The 18,300-nt window shown below is 34.2% G+C and overlaps 2 long non-coding RNA genes across 2 annotated transcripts in view; one reads left to right on the plus strand and one right to left on the minus strand.

The window, feature by feature from the left end:
- The window catches only part of LOC105471086 (uncharacterized), a 180,486-nt gene that overhangs the window by 45,419 nt on the left and 116,767 nt on the right, over positions 1 to 18,300 (plus strand). The gene's annotated exons all lie outside the window — the stretch shown is intronic.
- On the minus strand, positions 3,869 to 15,332 carry LOC139363586 (uncharacterized). Its single transcript, XR_011624246.1, has 3 exons — positions 15,231 to 15,332; positions 14,057 to 14,232; positions 3,869 to 4,012 (listed from the first exon to the last, which is right to left on the minus strand). It is a non-coding gene; the product is annotated as an uncharacterized lncRNA (long non-coding RNA).

Raw genomic sequence — 18,300 nt, forward strand, 5'->3', positions numbered from 1 at the left:
AAACTCTATTCATTTTGCCTTGTGCCTCTTTCTGTTCCTTTACAGACATTGCTTATACTCAATGTCTTCAATAGAACTCTATAACTCTTCTATAATTCCTTTAAAATACAGACCAGTTTCAATGTATTTTTTTCTTACCTTCCCAGAAATGAAATATTTTATACTTACTCATTTGTTCCTTTTTAAGTTGTTCCATCCTTTGAATTTTGAGACAGCATGTTCTTGGCTCTCCCCTTAACTCTCTGATTTTCCTTTTCAGTCATTTTCACAACTGTTAACTATTAATTGTTCGATGTTATCCTTTTCTTCTTAATCATTTGAATTGCTCCCATAACTTCAACAAAAATCTATACAAGAAGTGCTCAAATCTGCATTTCATTCCAGACTCATATTTTCTTAATGTTCAAAATCTCCATTCAGGCACTCAACAGTATAAAGAAAAAATGAACACTTTCCCTCCCTTGGAGCCCATCCAATCTTTTAAGCTGGAAATCTTAAAGTGATGCTCAATCTGTCCTTCTTTATCACCACTCACATTCATGTGTAGTGGATTCTATTTCACAATTTTTTTTAAATGTACCCTTCCTGTAAATTCCTAATGCAGCTTTATCAGAGTTCGAATCTGAAGTTTCCTCATCTAGATCTGTAAAAACAAACAACAAAATATAACAACAACAACAACAACAACAACAACAAAAACCCAGCACTTTGGGACACTGAGGTGGGCAGGTCACTTACGGTCAGGAGTTTGAGACCAACCTGACTAACACGGTGAAACCCCATATCTATTAAAACCACACACACACACACACACACACACACACACACACACACAAGCCAGATGTGGTGTTATGCACCTGTAATATCAACTACTTCCGAAGCTGAGGCAGGAGAATTGTCTGAACCTGGGAGGCAGAGGTTGCAATGAGCCGAAATCTCACCACTGCACTCAAGTCTGTGTGACAGAGTGAGACTCCATCTCAAAAAACAAGAAACAAAAATTATCCTATTAAATTTAGTATTTCTTCATCATAGATCTCATTTTTATGCCAAATTTTAGATATCTTATGTAGTTTCAATCTTTTTCTCTCTCTCAGTGCATTTTCAAGAATTTTTTATGATATCGTTCAGATCACTAATCCTCTTCTTCTCTATCATTTCTGCTCTTAAACTCATTAATTTTGTTTATATATATATTTTTTAATGTTATACATATTCTGTTCTAGAATAACTACTTGGTTCATTTGTAAATCTGCTTTGTCACTTTTTATAGCTTTATATTATTTATAGATGTAATCAAGTCTGTTTTTTACTTCTTTAAATATATTTAACATACCTAATATCAATCTCTGTCTGATAATTATAACTACTAATGTCCCTTTGAGTGTGCCTTTGCTATTTGTCTTGACTGGTTCTTGGTTATGGAGTGTAGTTTCCTCCAATGCTTGTTGCCTTTGGCTGTGTGCTAAATATAACTTTTGAAAAATAATATATTCATAGGAACACTTTGAAGAATAGAACAAGATTATTTCTATTAAAAGAGGATTTGCATTTGTCTCTTGTGTGGTATCTGGTGCCTCTGCCAATTAGCGACCACTTGAAGTCAAGTCTAAGACTTGAAATTTTCTGGCTTACTTAGTGGATTTGAACTGGGTTATTATTCTGCATCAGTTTCCTTTGCCCTAAAGTTGCTGACATTTGATTTTATACTTTTGAGGGGAAAGTTGTTCTTTTTTATTCATCACCTTGAATGTAACCTGAGCTTTGATATTTTTCTTGTCTTGGAAATTTACCAAAATGAGTTTTCAATGTTTGAGAAAAAGAAATATTCTCAAGACAAGAGTAGTTCCCATGATGTCTGCATGTCTGGATTCATGCTTCAGTATTATGACTTGACAATTGATGCTCCGCAATATAAAATACATGACTAAAATTCATTTTATTTATCATTGTGTAGTATATTCAGCAGGAATATTGACACAGATAACCTTTCCCACCAAAAATAGGAAACTACCTATAGTATACTTTGTGATATTGATATTCTTTTAGAATGTAGGTTAAGGAAAAATCCTTTGTTATTTTCATGCTTGCTTATCTCACCGAACTCAGATAAACGCCTCTTTTACAACAATAGCTTGTTAACTGTGTGTTTAATTAATACTCCTTTCATATATTCATGACCAGTGTTCCAAGATAATATAGATGGAATACTTTAGATACTATCAATAAAATATTATCTTTATGGCTCACTAGCTAAACTTTGGAATCAAATACAATTTGTTTTTTAGATTTGCTATGATATATGCAAATCTAACTATGTATTATGTTGTTCATAACTACATGTTATGTTGGATATAAAACTTACATTAAATGTCATCTTATTTATCTATACAATAGTATAAAAATAGTAACAATCAGTGGAAAAATGAAACGTCACAAGTTGTCAGTATTATGAAGAGTAAAAAAAAATAACATTCATTGAAGATTCATAATGTGTAGAGTTTATGTTAAATGTTTTATTTGCATTTTTTAATTTAATTAGAAACATCCCTTAGGAGTAGGTATAGTTGTGTTCTCTATTTTAGATATTAGGAAACTGAGCCTTATTTTAGTGAATTTGTTACTGATAAACTTAGTAGGCCCAAAGGATGGGCTGTTCTTCTGTTGGGTGCCACAACGCTAATACATGAAACCAAAAGGGAGCACCAAGCAGAGAAAGATTTATTCAGTGGCCAAAGAATGGAGACGCAGTAGCATGGCTCACAAATCAACTTCTCGACTAGTGATGGGTGAACAGGTTAAGACACGCAATTTTTCTAATGAACGGCTGTACATTAAATGTCAGGGGAGGAATATTCATGTATTTTCCAGAAATGCGTGGTAAACTTCTCACAACTAGAGTACCTCTTTCCTTTTTGTCCTTTTATAGCTTTTCCAGTCATAGTCATGGCAATTATCATTTTCATGGTACTGGTGGGAGTGTTCTTTAGCTTGGATATGAGATTAGAATGAAGTCTGGGGGTTTCTTTTTTTTTTTTTTTTTTTTTTTTTTTTTTTTTGAGACGGAGTCTCGCTCTGTAGCCCGGGCTGGAGTGCAGTGGCCGGATCTCAGCTCACTGCAAGCTCCGCCTCCCGGGTTTACGCCATTCTCCTGCCTCAGCCTCCCGAGTAGCTGGGACTACAGGCGCCCGCCACCGCGCCCGGCTAGTTTTTTGTATTTTTTAGTAGAGACGGGGTTTCACCGTGTTTGCCAGGATGGTCTCGATCTCCTGACCTCGTGATCCGCCCGTCTCGGCCTCCCAAAGTGCTGGGATTACAGGCTTGAGCCACCGCGCCCAGCTAGAAGTCTGGGGGTTTCTTGAAATCCTTTGGTTGGCTATCTTGGTTCTAACCAGCCTCAGGTGGTCTGATTATAATGGAAACATTTTACTGCAAGCATCTTGTTTCTTAAAGATGAGGAGAGCCGCAATGGGATAAAAATTTATTAATAACTATGTCACATAGGCATTACACTAGTAACACATTTACTTGCCAAAGGTGCCACAGCTAGTAGTGGCAGAACACGGGTACAATTATCTATATATTTCTTCTTCCATGATCTGTTATTTGTACTGAACTCAGTATGTAGTAGGAGAATATATACATGTCATACATATACATATATATAAATTTTCTATTAATATTGATTTATAATTTTATGTTATTACCAAATTTACTAGATTTTGTTTCATAAATTTACTGTACTTCAAAAATTGATTTACAACATAAATTTAGAATTGAATTACCTGTTTCAAAGCAATTTACCTGTGTGGCACACACAAAAAAATAAGTAACAATGAACATTCCGACCTTATTTTTATTCCTATTTTCTAACTACACTTACAGTTTCTAATACATAGTCCATGATTATTGGGATTTAACAATGTTTGATACTTTTTCTTCTACTTTTGTCTCTTTGCCATCGCTTCCTTGGTGATCTCATTTACTATGTTCCTTTGTAGTTTAAATATTCCTAAAATTAGAAATTACAGTGCATATTTTGAATATATTTACGTGTTAATCATATCAGTTTCAATTTATTTTCTAAGCTTTCCAACCTAAATCAACTTTCTCCATTATGAAATAACCACAAGACAATAAATATCATTAAAGTAAATATAAATGATTTGTCTGTGCGAATGAGTAATATTAGTGTTATGAATAACACTCTGTCCATTTTAGGGGAAAATGTTAATCATATTATTTAAGAACATTATTGAACCATAAGATGAGCTGAATCTAGACTGCCATGTAATGTAACCAATTTGTGTTTCCAGAACAATTTCAGAATAACATTATTTCCTAATTAACCAAAATGAGTCAGTAACTAACTTAAGAATGAGATCACATAAATGATTATTCTCCCTTCTCAAAACTATTTAAGTCACATTAACTATATTCAAGGAGATATACATTCAGAAAAACATTGAGGCAAAAGTGAGATATATCAGCATAATACTGGAGAATTAGAATAGAAGGGATCACATCTCACTTTATAAGCAAAAAGATGTCTTGTAGTAGAAAACAATGCAGAAATTCTGGAAATCCTCAGGTTTCATAAGCAGAAGGGAGGAAAATACCTAAAATTTAGATGGTAGATTAAAATATTCTTGGCAAAACTATAGTTCAGGTTTGCATACCCCACCCTTTTAACCCATATTACATGTATACATGAGGTATTTACCTCCAATCTGAACCTGTAGAATGAGCCCTCAAAGAATACTGCACTAAGTTAAGTTGGTCTAAGGCTCCCTGAGTAAAGACAGATGCACTAAAGCAGAAATTCTTATATCAGTATTGCTGATGGTAGTTGAGGAAGGAGAATGAGATATCAGAAAACTTTGTACATGCTATATCAATACACATAAACCAAAGTGTATTTCATAAGAATACCAAACAACTGAATGTGTTGGCAATGAAACAGTAAAGAAGCAGAGTTTTATATTATTGAGGTTAAGCTGTATAAATTCAAATTAGAGTGTTATAACTTTAGAATGTCAAATGTAATTCCCATAGTAACCATAAATATATAGCTGTAGTACATGCACAAAGAAAAAGGAGGAAAATATTAAACATTTCAATTCAAAAAAGTCAGCTAAACGTAAAAGAAGAAAATAATGCAGGGAATGAGAAGCAAAAAAGGAGTAAAGCCTATAAAAACAAGTAGTGAAATAACAGAAGTCCCTCCTTATCTGTAATTACTCCCCTGAAAATCAATTTAACCCTCCAATTAAAAGACAGAGATTGGCACGATGGATAAGAAGAGAGATATACTGTGTCTAAGAAATTCACTTAAAAAGAAAAAAAGAAAAAAAAAAAAGAAAAGAAACTAAATCTAAAGAAACACACCGATTGAATGTGAAAAGTTAGAAAAAGATTATTGCATGCAAATAGTAACCAAAAGAAATCAGAAATGGCTATATTAAAAACAAAATTGACTTTATATCAAAAAAGTTTACAAGGGAAAAAGAAGGACATTACACAGGGTTCAATACAGGAAGAAGATAAAACATTTATAGAAGTTTACATACTTAAGGACAGACCATCAAGATATATGGGCAAAAAAAAAAAAAAAAAAATCATGGAATGAAAGAGAAAAGAGAGTTTTACAATGATAGTTGGAGACTCCAAGTCTCCACTCAAGAATGGATAAAATACCCAGACAGAAGATACTTAAAGAAATGAGGACTTAAACAACACATTGAACCAACTATGTCTAATGAATATATACAGAACACCCTACTCCAAAAGAACAACATACACTTTATTTTAACTGCACATGGGACATTTTCTACGATAGAACATATATTTGGTCACAAATTAAGTCTCAATAAATTTAAAAAGAGAGATATCACACAAAGTATCTTTTCTGACCACAACAGAATAAAGTTAGAAACCAATAGCAGAAGTGAAACTGGAAAATATACAAATTTATAGAAATGAAAAAATACACTCCTAAACAACTAGTATATCAAAGAAATAAAAAGGAATTTAGAAAATACATAAAAAGGAATGAAAACAAAAATACAGCATACCAAAATTATAGGATGCATGCTAAGTGGGAAATTGATAGATATAAAAGCTTATTTTAATAAACTAGAAAAATCTTAAATCAACAACCTAATTGGACAACTTAAGGGGCTAGAAAAAAAAAAAAAAAAAACAGAACAATCTAAACCCAAAGCTAACAGAAGGAAAAGAATAGTAAAGATTAGTGAAGAGATAGAAAAACAATAGAGAGAATCACTGAAACCAAATTTGTTCCTCGAAAGTTTAATAAAATTGAGAAAATTATAGCTAGACTATTTTAGTTTAATTAGTCTAGTCCTTACCTAGAAATAAAAAAATATTTTAAGACAGTACTATAAACAATTGTCCCAAAATAAATTGGATAACCAAGATAAAATGTACAAATTTCTAAAAATACAAAACTTATCAAGACAATATTTAAAAAATAGAAAAAAATGAAGAAACACAAACAATAAAATGATCGAATTTAATGAAGAAAAATCTCTCTAAAAAGAAAAGCTCTAAACTCGACAACTTCACTGATGAATTCTACCAAACATTTAAAGAACTAATACCAATTATTTTCAAACTTATGCAAACAATTGAATAGGAGGTAATATTTCTGAAATAATTCAATGAGGCCAGCATTACCCTGGTACCAAATTCAGCCAAAAACATCACTAGAAAAAACAAACACTATATGTCAATATAGCTTTTGAACATTAATGCAAAAATTCTCATCAAAATTCTTGCAAACTGAATTCAGCAGGATATTAAAATGATTCTACCTCATGAGCAAATGGGATTTATATCTGAATTGCAAGGATTGTCCAGCATATGAAAATTGGGTCAGTGTAATATACCACATTACAGAATTTTTATAAAATCATCTCAACTGATGAAGACAAAACATTTGACAAAATTCAACACCCTCTCATGATAAAAACACTCAATAAACTTTGAATAAAAGGACACTACCTCCACATAATAAAATCATATATGAAAAATCCAGTGCAAATATCATACTTAATGATAAAACACTGAAAACTTTCCCCCTAAGATCATGAACAAGACAAATATGTCACTTTTGCCACTTCTGTTTGATATAGTGCAGGCATACCTCATTGTATTCTTTATTATGCTTCACTATATTGCAGTTTTTAAAAAGTAAAGATTGGTGGCAATATGCTTTGAGCAAGTCTATCAGTGCCACTTTTCCAACAGCATTTACTTTGTGTGTGTCTGTCACATTTTGCTAATTCTCACACTGTTTTGTACTTTTTCATTATTATTACATCTGTTATGTAGTTTGTGATCTGTGATCTTTGATATTGCTATTGTTTTGAGGTGCCACCAACTGTACCCATATAAGATGACAAACTTAGTCAATAAATGTATGTTCTGATTGCTCCACAGACTGGCTCTTCACCCATATCGACTCCCTTTTTCAGGTTTTTCTATAACCTTAGACACAGCAATATTAAAATTTGGCCAATTAATAACCCTACAATGACCTCTAAGTGTTCAAGTGAAAGAACGTAATATCTCTCTCACTTTTAAATCAAAAGCTAGAAATGATTAAGTTTCGTGAGAAAGACATGTCAAAAACTAAGACAGACCAAAAACGTTTAACCTCATCTGCCAAATAGTTGCCAAATTGGGAATGCAAGGGAAAAGTTTTTAAAGAAAATTAAATGTGCCACCCCACTGAGCACACAAATACAAAGGAAACAAAAGAGCCTTATTGTTAATGGAGGAAAAGATCTAGGGGTCTGGATAGAAATTTGCCACAAAATTTCTTTAAGCCAAAGCCTAATTTAGAGGAAGGTCCTAACTGTCTACATTTTAATGAAGGCTCATAGGAGGTGAGTGACCTGCAGGAGAAAAGTTTAAAACTATCAGAGCTTGATTCATTAAGTTTAAGGAAAGTAGTCATCTTCATAATAGAAAAGTGCAAGGTGAAGCAGCAAATGCTAATGTAGAAGTGACAGCAATCTATCCAGAAAATCTCCCTGAAATTGCTGACAAAAGTGGCTACACTAAACAATAGATTTTCAATGCAGATGAAATGGCCTTCTACTGGAAGAAGATAACATCTAAGGCCTTCATAGCCACAGAGAAGTCAATGCCTGACTTCAAAACTTCAAAAGACAGGCTGGTTCTCTTGTTCAAGGCTAATGTAGCTGGTGACATTAAGTGAAGCCAATGCTCTTGTACTATTCCCAAATTTTACGGCCCTTAAGATTTACACTATATTGACTTTGCCTGTGCTCTGTAGATAAAATTACAAAACCTGAAAAATGTTTACAGCATGGTTTATTGAATATTTTAAGCCCACTGTTGAAACTTGCTGCTCAGAAAAAAAGATTACTGCTCATTGACAATGCACCTGGTCACCCAAGAGCTCTGGAAGATGTATAAGAAGATTAATGTTCTTTTTATGCCTGCTATCACAAATGTATTCTGTAGCCCATGGATCAGGGGGTAATTTTCACTTTCAAGTCTTACTATTGAGATATGCATTTTCTAAGGTGATAGCTCCCATAGATAAAGTTTCCTGTGATATATCTGGGCAAATTTTATTTAAAACCTTCCGTGGCCAGGGGTGGTGGCTCACGCCTGTAACCCCAGCACTTTCGGAGGCCAAGGTGGTCGAATCACTTGAGGCCAAGAGTTCGAGATCAGCCATGACATGTTGAAGACCCATCTCTACTAAAAATACAAAAACTCACTGGGCATGATGGTGCACGCTCATAATCCTAGCTACTGGGGTGGCTGAGGCAGGACAATCGCTTCAACCCAGGAGGTGGAGGTTACAGTGAGCCGAGATCATACCACTGCACTCCAGCCTGAGTGACAGAATGAGAGTCCATCTCAATAAATAAATAAATAAATAAGTAAATAACGAAATAAAAGACCCTTCTGAAAATAATTCACCATTCTAGATGCCATTAAGAACATTCATGACTCATAAGAGGACCTCAAAATATCACCGCTAGCAAGAGTTTGGAAGAAGTTAATTCCAAACCTTATGGATGACTTTGAAGGATTCAAGACTGCATAGGAGGAAGGAACTGAAGATGTGGTGGGAATAATAAGAGAACAAGGATTAGAAGTGCAGGCAGAATAAAAAGAGAACCAGAATTAGAAGAAGCTACAATGTCATGTTAACTTTAACAAATGAAGAGTTGCTTCTTATAGATGAGCAAAGAAAGTTTTTTTTTTTTAGATAGAATCTACTCCTGGTGAAGATACTGTGAACATTGTTGAAATGTCAACAAAAGGATTTAGAATATTACATAAAATAGTAGATAAAGCTGCAGGAGAGTTTGAGAATATTGTCTCCAATTTTGAAAGAAGTTCTAGTGTGGGTAAAATGCTATCAAACAGCATGTTAAAAAGAAATATTTATTTAAAGAAAGTATCAATTAATATAGCAAACTTCATTTTTGTCTTTTTAAAAGAGTATTTCACACCCTCCCCAACCTTCAGGAACCACTATTTTCATCAGTCAGCAGTAAGTCTCTCCACAGGCAAGAAAATTACAACTCATTTAAGGTTGGATGATCATTAGCAATTTTTAGCAATAAAGTATTTCTTAATAAAGGTATCTATATATTGGTGTTTTAAGACATAATTATATTACATACCTAAAGGAGTACAGTATAGTGCAAACATAACTTTTACATGCACTAGGAATCCAAAAAAAAAAAAAAAACTTTTGACTTGCTTTATTGAGTTATTTACTTTATTGTGGTTGTCTGTAACCAAACCCACTGTATCAATGAGTTATGCCTGTACTGAATGTTCTAGCTAAAGCAATAAGGCAAGAAAAAGAAATTAAAGGAATTCAAATTGGAAAGCAAGAAGTAAGATTTTTTCTGCTTGAAGACAACATAATTGTTTATGTAGAAAGCCCTAAGGAATCCACGAAAAAACTCCTGCTGGAACTAATAAATAAACTCAGCAAAATATTAGAATACAAAGTCAACATGCAAAAATTAGTTGCACTTCTATATACAAATAATAAAAAAAAATCTGAAAAGAAATTGTTAAAACAAATCCACATGTAATAGTATAAAAATAATAAAATAATTAGAAATTAACCTTGGAAGTAAAGAATTTGTACCATGTAAACTCTGAAACATTGCTAAAAACATTGAAAAAAAATATAGTAGTAACATATATTTATAGTAGTAATATATAGTAACATATTCCACATTCATGGATTGGAAGACATGATATTGTTAAAATATCCACTCTGCTCAGGACAATCTATAGGTCAACCCACTCCCTATCTAAATCTCAATGAATTGTTTTGCAGAAATAGAAAAAACACACATCCTAAAATTCAGATGGAATCTCAAGGGGCCTTTAATACTTAAAACAATTTTGAAAAAAAAAATACTAAACTAGATAACTCATACTTCCTTATTTCAAAATATACTAAAAAGCAAAAGTAAACATATTAGTATATTACTAGTATAGAGACAGAATACACCAACAGAATAGAATGTACGGCACACAAATCAACCCTCAAATACATATATGTTCAAATAATTTTTGAAAAGAGTGCCAAGACATCCAATGGAGAAAACATATTCTTTCTAACAAAATGCTTCTGGATATATACCCGGAAGTGAGACTGCTGAATCACATGGTAGTTCTATTTTTAACATTTTTGAGGACCCTCCATACCGTTCATTTATTTTTTGTAATAGCTATACCAATTTGCATCCCACAAACAATGTATAAAGATTCCTACGTTTACTGAAGTATTTTTGTGTTCCTTTGGTGGTGTCATGTTTCCTTGTTTTGTTTTTTCGTGTGTGCTCCTTGAAGTTTTGTGTTTCTATATTCACTTTGAAGAAGCAGTTATCATCTTCTCCTGTCTTTTCTAACTTCAAGCGGAAAATGCCTTCACCAGTTAGGCAAGGGATTTTGAAGCTCTCTCAGACCTTTTCTTTTCTTTTGTTTTCTGTGATTTTCTTTTTTTTTTTTTTAATTTTTGTTTTACTCCATACCTTTTTTCCTTTCCTGGGAGAATACTTAAGATATTATGTCTTTCCTCCATCAGTCAAAACCTATGCTGAGAGCCTCCCATTTGTTTTCAATAGGCCAGTGCCCTGAAATTCTCCAGTTTCTGACTTTTTTATTCCCATAGAATTATACCAGTTCTCTGTAGAAGGAGATGCTTACACTTTCTATTTGTGTGGGCATACTGGGAGAGCAAGCCTGGTTGGGTGCTGGTGAGGCACATAGAGTGTATGGACTGCCCATTGGCCAGTTACGGGAGATACCTAGGTGAAGTGTCTCAAGCAGTGTATGAACAGGGTTCTTGTAGGCTACGAGGTTATTAACAGGGTCCATGTACTCTCTTCCCTGTTCCCAGCATCTCCAAACCAGCTAACTGCACTAATTACCTAAGTATTATTGGTGTGGCAATAATGAAGTGGGCTTCTTGGACATCTCACATAACTGGGGAAGCTGGGTGCTTACCCACTAATTTCTCACTTTCCCTTATTAGATAAATTGTAAATGTATGGAATCTGTCTTAGCACTAAGAGGGAAGGGTGACAGGTACAGTGAAACTTTTCTTTAACATTGATTCTCAGATTTTTTTCTCCAATAGTGTGCGGAAATTTTTCTGCTGGACTGCTGGACACTCACAAGGATACTTTCATCCATGGGTAACTGTCAAAATTGATACATCTGCAAGGGGATTGATGGTATAAATCCTCTATTTCACCACCTTGCCAACATCTGTTTACTCAGTATTTTTCAAGTTTATATACATATACATGCACATATACATATACAGGCATATATATAATATATGTAATATAATTTATATATTACATATAATATTTATAAACATTAGAATAATGTTCAGCCAGAACACAATGGCAGCACAGGCATTCTAATTGTTGAGTACCTATGAAGTACAAGTTGTTGAATATTGTCAATATCACTCAGGGGTATAAACAGAATATTTAGAGTTCTGGTGGTAACCACTTAAATAAAAACAATGGGGAGAGAGGTGGAGCAAGATGGCTGAATGGAAGGCTCCACCAATCATTCGCCCAACAAGGACACTAACCAACTATCTACACAAAAATACACCTTCGTAGGAATCAAAAACTAACTAAGCACTCACAGTACCAGGTTTTAATTTCTTGTCTCTAAAAGAAGCACTGAAGAGGGTAGGAAAGACATTTTTGGGTCGACAGCATCACCTCTCCACCATCCCATGGCAGTGGCTGCATGATGGAGAAAGAGCATCTGTGTGCGTGGCGAAGGAGAGTGCAGCAATTGTGAGACATTACATTGAACTCAGTGCTATCCAGTCACAACAGAAAGCAAACCCAGGCTAAACTCAGCTGATGTCAACCCATGGAGGGACTGTTTAATAAAATAGATCCCTATTTCTTTCCAAATACAAAAATCAATCAAAATGGATTAAAACTTGTATCTAAGACTCCAAACTATGAAACTACTAACAAAAAACATTCCAGAAACTCTCCATGACATTTGTGTGTGCAAAGATTCCTGGAGTCAAATGGAATCATATCAAGTTAAAAATTTTTCTGTACCAAAAAGGAAACTATCAGCAAAGTGAAGAGACAACCCACAGAATGGGAGAAAATATTTACAAATTACTCATCTGACAAAGAATTAATAAATAGAACATGTAAGGAGCTCAAGCAACTCTATAGGAAATAGTCTAATAATCCAATTAAAAATGGACAAAAGATTTGAATTGACATTTCTCAAAGGAAGACACACAAATGGCAAACAGTTATATGAAAAGGTGCCCAGCATCGCTAATAATCAGAGAAATGCAAATCAAAACTATAATGAGATATCATCTCACCCCTGTTAAAATGGCTTTGACCCAAAACTTGGGAAATAACAAATGCTGGTGAGGATGTGGAAAAAGGGAATCTTCGTACTCTGGTGGTGCAAATGTAAATTAGTGCAATCACTATGAAGAACAGTTCGGAGTTGGGGAACAGCTGGGGAAGAATTCTTCTAAAATCTAAAAATAGAGGTATCCTATGATCCAGCCATCCCACTGCTGGGTGTATATCTAAAAGAAAGAAAACCAGAATATTGGGAAGATATCTTCACTCTCATATTTGTTGTGGCACTGTTCGCAATGGCCAAGGTTTGGAAGCAACCTAAGTGTCCTTCAACACATGAATGGGTAAAGAAAATATGGTACATATACACAGTGGAGTACTACTCAGTCATAAAAAGAAATGAGATTCAGTCATTTGCAACAACATGGATGGAATTGGAGGTCATCATGTTAAGTGAAACAAGCCAGGCACAGAAAAACAGACTTCACATGTTTTCATTTATTTGAAGGAGCTAAAAATGAAAATAATTGAATTCTTCAAGATAGCAGAAGGATGGTTACCAGAGGCTGGGAAGCATAGTGGGGTGTAGGGTGGATGGTTAATGGGTACAAAAAATAGTTAGAAAGAATGAATAAGACCTGGTATTTGCTAGTATAACAGGGTGACAATAGTAAAAAAAAAAAAATGTAATTGTATATTTAACAATAACTATGAGTATAATTTGTCAGTAACACAAAAGACAAATGCTTAAGGTGATGGATACCCCATTTACCTTGATGTATTTGTTACATATTACATGCCTATATCAAAATATCTCATGTAACCCATATATATGTATACCTATTATGTACTCACAAAAAATAAAAATATTAGAAATGTAGAGAATACCCAAAATATTTTCGAAGAATAGTCCAAAATTGATATGCGAAATATGTAAAGAGGAAGATTTGAACAGACAGTAGAATAAGAGGAGATGCCTTAGTTAATCTCCCTGATTGACTGATTGCCCCGGGCCTAGCTGTATTCTCCACTTGAATTTAGCATTTGCCATTTTGTGCTCATATGTAATCATCCTGACACACAAGAGGACAGTACCACAATGAGGTTGGGGAAATAGTTTCAAACTCAGTAACTAAAAAACTTACATTGATGCTCAGATTTACAGTTCCTTGATGATTTTTCACTACATGTTTCTCTTATTTCTAGATTGAGTAGGCGCAGCTTTGCGTACTGAACTGTAGACTATTTTAATGACCATTAACATTTGTACTGGCCAAATTCATTGCATACAATAGCCCACCACAGGCTAGTATTTCATTTTCTTTGAGAACAAAAACAGAATAAGCAGGTTTTCAGTAACGCTATGTAATGTACATTTGTGATATAAACAAACATTATCAACATGATTAGCAAAGAGCAGATATGGACCATGTTTTAGTTTTAAATTATGTATATAGTTATTGCAGTTGGAATTTATTTCTCACGTGATTGTATTTAGTCCTTGAGTCACTTAAGCTTATTTGTATCACTGCTGTTTTTTAAATTTATAATATTTATGTTTTCCACATGACTAAATTTTGGGCCCCAAACCATGTAACCTCAAGGAAATTAAATAAGAATTTATTGAAGGTCTATGCGATGTACTGATGACACTCCTACATGCTCTACATGCAAAAATGAACTATCTACAAAATGTGCTTTGATATGAAAAGTGCTTTCTTTTGTGATGAAGGAAAGGGAGTAGGAAAGCATGTAGATGAATTATTAGGTGGCATACATTAAAATATACAACACTAACAAAACTGATTTGGGGTGAGTCACTAAGGTTTGAAGAGTCCAAGTCAGACTTAATAATGACAAAGCCTTTACAAATGAAGAAAAAGAAAGTTCCAATAAATTATTTATCAACTTATCTAACCTGAAGTTGATTCAGTTGCAAATTATGCATGTAAACAAAAAGCAGAATTTTTATTATTAGATAAATCATAAAATGATCACAACCTAATGAGAAAAATGATCTCAAAATTCAAATTTAAAGAAAAACTAATATAAATATATGTTTTTTCACAAATACCACTAAATCTTTATACTCATTCAGTACAGATTTAACATTTTTGTAAACCAGTAAGAGATAATTAATTTCAGTAGAAACTAACATTCAGTAACTCAGTAGCCTAAAATACTTCCTCCTCCTGCTCGTCCTCCTCACCCTTCCCCTGCCTCTCCTCCTTCCCTCTTCTTTTCTCCCTCCTCCCCCCCTCTTCCTCCTCCCTCTTCTTCTTCTCCTTCTCATTCTTCTTCCTCTCCTCCTGCTTCTACCTGTCTCTGCTTCTTCTGTTTCTGCTTCTTTCTTTTTCCTTCATGTGAATATTTTAAAACTCAGCAGGGTGCTGTACAATGCTACCTGTAATGTTATGTGCTAGGGGACCAAAAAGAGAAATAAGGTTTATTTCCTTTAATCAATTTCTGCATTCATTAGACAGTGCCAAATATTACAAAATTATAATTACCAAATCACTTCTATGGAAAACAAACACATTAACACAAAAAAACACAGTGAACAGCATGTGACTTATGTTATTATAGCTTTTTTTAAAAGACTATTTAATACTGACTTACTGCAACATAATTATACTTAAAATATCTAATACCTTTTTTCTGCATCATGATATTAATTACACACTATTGATAACAAATATATCTGTTAAACATTCAAGAAGAAAATGAATTAATATAATTGCAATTTTAAAACATTGTAATGTAGGGGTAATAAACTGTATGTTCAGGACCTATTTTGACTGGTGTAATATGTTGGAGGTTTTGGTTATTTTTTATTACTTCTCAACTTAATAGTGGTGTCTCAGACAACTTTGATAGATCAAATCTTATAAATATAAAGAGATCAAAGTCATCCAACCTTGTAATATGAATATTTGTGCATTAATTTTAAGAGAACTGACACCTTCTCAGTTTAAACAGTATGTATTCCCTAATTTTAAAAGAGTATAATAGAAATTCTACTCAAGAGCTATTTATAACAGTACTCAGTTATTATGATTATTGTTTTAAAAATGTAGGGTGGAAAACTAGTAAATGAGTGATACATTTTGGTATAACAAATGTTTGGCAGTGATTTAGATTGTTATTTCTACACTCTTAAGTTTTCAATATCACTAAGAGTACTTTTTTTTTAATTTATTTTTTATTATTATTATACTTTAAGTTCTAGGGTACATGTGCATAACGTGCAGGTTTGTTACATATGTATACTTGTGCCATGTTGGTGTGGGGCACCCATCAACTCGTCAGCACCCATCAACTCGTCATTTACATCAGATATAACTCCCAATGCAATCCCTCCCCCATCCCCCCTCCCCATGATAGGCCCCGGTGTGTGATGTTCCCCTTCCCGCGTCCAAGTGATCTCATTGTTCAGTTCCCACCTATGAGTGAGAACATGCGGTGTTTGGTTTTCTGTTCTTGTGATAGTTTGCTGAGAATGATGGTTTCCAGCTGCATCCATGTCCCTACAAAGGACACAAACTCATCCTTTTTGATGGCTGCATAGTATTCCATGGTGTATATGTGCCACATTTTCTTAATCCAGTCTGTCACTGATGGACATTTGGGTTGATTCCAAGTCTTTGCTATTGTGAATAGTGCCGCAATAAACATACGTGTGCATGTGTCTTTATAGCAGCATGATTTATAATCCTTTGGGTATATCCCCAGTAATGGGATGGCTGGGTCATATGGTACATCTAGTTCTAGATCCTTGAGGAATCGCCATACTGTTTTCCATAATGGTTGAACTAGTTTACAATCCCATCAACAGTGTAAAAGTGTTCCTATTTCTCCACAGCCTCTCCAGCACCTGTTGTTTCCTGACTTTTTAATGATTGCCATTCTAACTGGTGTGAGATGGTATCTCATTGAGGTTTTGATTTGCATTTCTCTGATGGCCAGTGATGATGAGCATTTTTTCATGTGTCTGTTGGCTGTATGAATGTCTTCTTTTGAGAAATGTCTGTTCATATCCTTTGCCCACTTTTTGATGGGGTTGTTTGTTTTTTTCTTGTAAATTTGTTTGAGTTCTTTGTAGGTTCTGGATATTAGCCCTTTGTCAGATGAGTAGATTGCAAAAATTTTCTCCCATTCTGTAGGTTGCCTGTTCACTCTGATGGTAGTTTCTTTTGCTGTGCAGAAGCTCTTTAGTTTAATTAGATCCCATTTGTCAATTTTAGCTTTTGCTGCCATTGCTTTTGGTGTTTTAGACATGAAGTCTTTGCCCATGCCTATGTCCTGAATGGTACTCCCTAGGTTTTCCTCTAGGGTTTCTATGGTATTAGGTCTAACATTTAAGTCTCTAATGCGTCTTGAATTAATTTTCGTATAAGGAGTAAGGAAAGGATCCAGTTTCAGCTTTCTACTTATGGCTAGCCAATTTTCCCGGCACCATTTATTAAATAGGGAATCCTTTCCCCATTTCTTGTTTCTCTCCGGTTTGTCAAAGATCAGATGGCTGTAGATGTGTGGTATTATTTCTGAGGACTCTGTTCTGTTCCATTGGTCTATATCTCTGTTTTGGTACCAGTACCATGCTGTTTTGGTTACTGTAGCCTTGTAGTATAGTTTGAAGTCAGGTAGCGTGATGCCTCCAGCTTTGTTCTTTTGACTTAGGATTATCTTGGAGATGTGGGCTCTTTTTTGGTTCCATATGAACTTTAAAGCAGTTTTTTCCAATTCTGTGAAGAAACTCATTGGTAGCTTGATGGGGATGGCATTGAATCTATAAAAAACCTTGGGCAGTATGGCCATTTTCACAATATTGATTCTTCCTATCCATGAGCATGGTATATTCTTCCATTTGTTTGTGTCCTCTTTTATTTCACTGAGCAGTGGTTTGTAGTTCTCCTTGAAGAGGTCCTTTACATCCCTTGTAAGTTGGATTCCTAGGTATTTTATTCTCTTTGAAGCAATTGTGAATGGAAGTTCATTCCTGATTTGGCTCTCTGTTTTTCTGTTACTGGTGTATAAGAATGCTTGTGATTTTTGCACATTAATTTTGTATCCTGAGACTTTGCTGAAGTTGCTTATCAGCTTAAGGAGATTTTGGGCTGAGACAATGGGGTTTTCTAAATATACAATCATGTCATCTGCAAAGAGGGACAATTTGACTTCTTCTTTTCCTAACTGAATACCCTTGATTTCTTTCTCTTGCCTGATTGCCCTAGCCAGAACTTCCAACACTATGTTGAATAGGAGTGGTGAGAGTGGGCATCCCTGTCTTGGGCAAGTTTTCAAAGGGAATTTTTCCAGTTTTTGCCCATTCAGTATGATATTGGCTGTGGGTTTGTCATAAATAGCTCTTATTATTTTGAGGTACGTT

The sequence above is a fragment of the Macaca nemestrina genome, chromosome 6, assembly GCF_043159975.1.
Source record: "Macaca nemestrina isolate mMacNem1 chromosome 6, mMacNem.hap1, whole genome shotgun sequence".
NCBI lineage: Eukaryota > Metazoa > Chordata > Mammalia > Primates > Cercopithecidae > Macaca > Macaca nemestrina.